Source organism: Chiloscyllium plagiosum, unplaced genomic scaffold (genome assembly GCF_037043375.1).
Source record: "Chiloscyllium plagiosum isolate Xiang-an unplaced genomic scaffold, Cpla_swu_hap1 HiC_scaffold_42, whole genome shotgun sequence".
Lineage (NCBI taxonomy): Eukaryota > Metazoa > Chordata > Chondrichthyes > Orectolobiformes > Hemiscylliidae > Chiloscyllium > Chiloscyllium plagiosum.
This window is the reverse complement of record NW_028270180.1, coordinates 45,686,468-45,690,914: the sequence shown is the minus strand read 5'-3', so window position 1 is coordinate 45,690,914 and position 4,447 is coordinate 45,686,468. Positions and strand designations below refer to the sequence as shown.

The window sequence follows — 4,447 nt, the reverse complement described above, 5'->3', positions numbered from 1 at the left end:
GTGCAGAGGAGGTTATACTGATAATGGATCGCCGATTATGAAGCATTAACTTCAGGAAAATGGCACAGGAGATGTGGTGAAAATCGATTTTATTGAATACTGCGTACGTTTTCCGTGGCTTCCTGCGTTGATCACAGGAAATGTTATGTCGCCACTGTCCTGGGATTTTCCTTCTATCGGCGTCAATTCGTCAGAGAATTCGATTCACTGACATTTCACCAACTTCCTTTGGCATGTTCTTATGACACATCCACTCACACTGCACACAACATCAACAATGTTCAGCATACTACATCCAAGAGCATGTGGCATGGTTTTCATAAACAGTGAAGTTTGGATAATGTTATGCAAAGGCAAATTGAAATTCAGTTTAATTAGTAAAGTCGCAAGAATCCAGAGTAAGATTCAAAATGTCAGAATTTCACATTCATTACCTTGGGCAGAATTCCAGCCCAGCAAAGGGGAAATCTGCCCCTGAATCCCCAGCATCCATGCAATTGCTTGCTCCATGTCTTCACATGGAAACCTATGTGAAGGAACATTCACCCTGAAGGAGAACTTGTGAGAATCCTCCGCTGTCTGATCTAAACCTGAAACAAGAGCTGTCTATTCCAGCTGGGAGGGAAGCGAGGTGGAGATGAGACGAACATATTACTTGGTGTTTAATTCATATTGTCCCCATTGTGATTATTTAAAAACCTGGGCCAGAAATGGCACAGACACAAAGGAGCAGAAGGAGGCCATTCTTAACACCGATCCTGCCCCGCCACGTCATTCGATATCGTCATGGCTGACACAACAATGTTAAGTCTTTTTCCAGCCCACCACGTCATCGTGTTGCCGAGTGGCTAACAGATATTTATCGGCCTCTATCATAAATAGACATCGAAAATGTACATCCGTGAGAGGAAAATGGTCCGTTTCGAGACAGTTGGGTTTCTGCATGAATATTACTGGTTTTGCAGATGACAGCCGAGTCTGGTCTGACCACTTTGCAATACATAAATTAAAACTCGACTCTGATGGGATTCGAACCCACAACCTTTGAATAGCAGCTTGCACACGGATGTAGAAGTCCAACGCGCTTTCCATTGCGCCACAGAGCCGTGCATGCAGTGAGTTTTAAGCACACAAGTTTGCCTTTGACGCATTGCGTTCAGGATACCCATCTCGCGCCTGTCTGTCATCGTCACACTTTCCGGTACCTGGTCCTTATCCACTCCTGCTCTGGCTCATGAAGTGTTCGGTTACAGACTGCTGAATCGTTCTCATGATACTTAGCTTTACCACATGTTCAGATAATGATTTCCAGATAATCAATACTCTTTTAGGTGAAAGCATTCTTCCTAAATCTAATCCTTGTCTCCTGTCTTTCATTTATGTCACTCTGTTACTTCCCAATACAGGCTTATCCCTGTCACACATATCTATCCTCTTCATAAAATGAGCACGTTAATCGGTTTCTCATTCAGCCTTCTCTGCGCTTGGATGAACATCCCCAGCCTAGCTCGTGTACCTTCACAATGGGAGTGATCAAGCCCTTGCCTTTCTTTTCATCTCCAGCGAAATTCTCCTCCTGCAATTAGACGCTTCCAGCAGTCTGGCGATTACAACGGAAAAGCAAAGTTCTCAGAAGAAAAACCAAAAGGTCTGAACAAAATCAGCAGCTCTTGTCCATCTCTGATGAGAAAGGAAAGTTAACGTTTCGAGTCCAATGATCCGTCTTCGGAACTGATGGGAAGGGCGGGTGGACGAAGAATGTGGAAGAGGGCAGACGGTTTCTAAAATGATTGAACTCGATGTTGGGTCCCCATGTTTGCATGGTCTGTTGGTAGAAAATTAGTTGCCGGTCTTTGGTAGAAAATTAGTTGCTTGTGTTGTGTCTTGAAGAGCACAGCAGCAGACCAGAAACTGAAATGATTGCCTGGGAACACAGTGTCTCGATTAGAGTGGGGCTGGAAAAGCACAGCAGTTCAGGCAGCATCCGAGGAGCAGTAAAATTGACGTTTCGGGCATCAGCCCTTCATCAGGAATACAGGCAGAGACCCAGAAGGGTGGGAACACATTGTAATGTTGAAGTACAGGAGACTGGAAGATCCGGATAGTTTTTGTTGATTCTGGACAGAATGTAAGTGATCTCAGCTTTGTCACCGACACTATTTTCCTCTCTCCATTGGAGAAAGGTCACACTCTGAGCAGGAAATACAGTTGCCTCGATTAAATGAACTGCAGACAAATCTCTGGAAGATGTGACGAGAAGCTTCCATAGTAAGGAGAGGTATCGGAAACCAGCAGTAAATGTAACTTACAACATAGAACGTTACAATGCTGTACAGGCACTTCGGCCCTGGGTGTTGCCGCGACGTGTAAAATAATGTGATATCCATTGTAATGGAAAATCAACATTTATTTTGAAACCAATAAAAACACAGGGAAACAAATAAGTAAGTACCTAACTTTGCAGAGGCAAGTGTTGCAGACAGACTGAACAAAAATGTGAAGTTAAGCCGAAATAATAGCAGACTTACAAGGCCAGTAAACTACCATATCAACAGTCAAGGAATGAGAAAAAAAACTCCGTATCTGGAAAGTAACCCGAATGTTTCAGGCCCCTGAACTTGAGGTTTTGATAAGAAGAAGCGAATTCTACTATCAAGGGAAAATGTATTATTTGTGGAAGGTGAGCTAGTTACCTTTTTGGTAGATACAGGAGCAACATAGTCAGTCCTTAAATCAACACAGTTGAGAGAGTCGACGCAATGGATGCATCAGGAGTCGTGATACGAGAGAGCTTAACCGCACCACTATTGTGCGGACCCAGTAATGGTGAAACATTCCAATTCTCATTACTATTGTCGGAAATCTGTCCTTTAAATCAGATGGCTCGCGATCAAATTGTGAGATTGGGTCGGGTTGTGCAGTACCCTGAGAGGCGTGTAGGTAATACGAAAAGAAGATTTACCAGCGCAAGCTGTAAATTACGACTCACGACCCCGATGCATGTCTATGAGTGGCGAGAAAGCCAGAGAACCAAACGTTCAGTAAGCGATTCACTCGCCCAGCAATCAAGTAACCATGTTAATTCCATTAACACCGATTTTCTTGCTGGGGTTATGCTGCACTGCACAGCACACATACACCGTGATGGCCCTTACAAATCGTAAGAGAAGGATTGTTTGAGGAGATTGGTTAAACCAGATCAGTTAGTATTGTGCGAAGTTTATTGGAATGATCACAGATGTGCAGTCAGTGTAAACTTATCCAAAGTATCTTTGACGGCAGGTAGACCCTATCCTTTTGATGTGTAAGGCACCTTTCCTCACGTACTATTGGCGAAGGCATCCAGCTAGAGTTGGCAGGATTTGAGACGATGGGTACTGCAGGCACAAAAAAGCGAAAGATTGTGTCTTCAGCGACGATGTGCGTATCTGATTCAATGCAGATATAAGGACAGATATGAAGAAACTAAATTGGCTAACTCAGGCAGATAGAGCAGTCCAGGTAACCTCCGCCAAGAGGGTATCCTGGCGATTAGCTATGGCAGATGTCTGGGAGCCAAGATTAAGAAGGGTCCCTACTGAGCGCAGGGCAAAAGGCAAACGTGATTATGGGCTCATACGAAGCTGTGAACCCCATAAGAAGTCCTCCGAAGTCTGAGTATCGTCCTTGCAGAACACAAGACTCGTTAAAACCCGAGGTTGTCAAAGGATACTACTTTGTATCCCTCCTTAAGGCTTGAGTGATAATTCCCTGTGGATAATCACCGGTGAGAGCCCGCATTGTTCCGGTCAAAAAGGCAAACATTCCAGGTGAATCAGGAAACGGAGCTTTGTTCAAGACCTGCAGGTAGTCAATTATGCTGTTGTTCCGACCGCCCCAAATGTTCCTAACCCTTGTACTATATTAGCTCAAATTCCACCGGACAGTAAATGGTTCTCTGCTATGGATTTAGCAAATGTCTTATTTAGTGTACCGGTACACCCAGAAAGTCACTTCTGGTTCACTTTTCCATTCAAATGCAAATCGTGTACATTCACACGACTTTGTCAAGACTATTGTGAGTCACCCGCCATAATTAATGAGGCTCGATGCTGGAGTCTGGAGATTCTTGTTTTAACCCCGGGGTCAGCGCTTCTGCAGTATGTAGACGAATGCTTAATAGCATCACCAACAAAGGAACAATGTGAGAAAGATACGCTTGCGTTGCTCTGCCATCTAGCCAGGAATGGGCACAAAGCTAGTTTCGCAAAACTACAATTTGTGCAACAACAGGTGAAGTTCTTAGGTCACTTCTTGTCTGAACAAGGGAAGGTTGAAACTTTATTGCTGGAACAGCACAGCAGATCAGGCAGCATCCAGGGAACAGGAGATTCGACGTTTCGGGCACAGGCCCTTCTTCAGGAATGAAGAAGGGCCTGTGCCCGAAACGTCGAATCTCCTGTTCCCT

General features: G+C 44.5%; 1 non-coding gene across 1 annotated transcript; it reads right to left on the bottom strand.

Annotated features, from left to right (window-relative positions):
• Nucleotides 1–1,014: 1,014 nt before the first annotated feature.
• Nucleotides 1,015–1,106, bottom strand: trnar-ucu (transfer RNA arginine (anticodon UCU)). Its single transcript is given in 2 exon segments — nucleotides 1,015–1,050; nucleotides 1,070–1,106. It is a non-coding gene; the product is annotated as a tRNA-Arg (tRNA).
• Nucleotides 1,107–4,447: the final 3,341 nt, after the last annotated feature.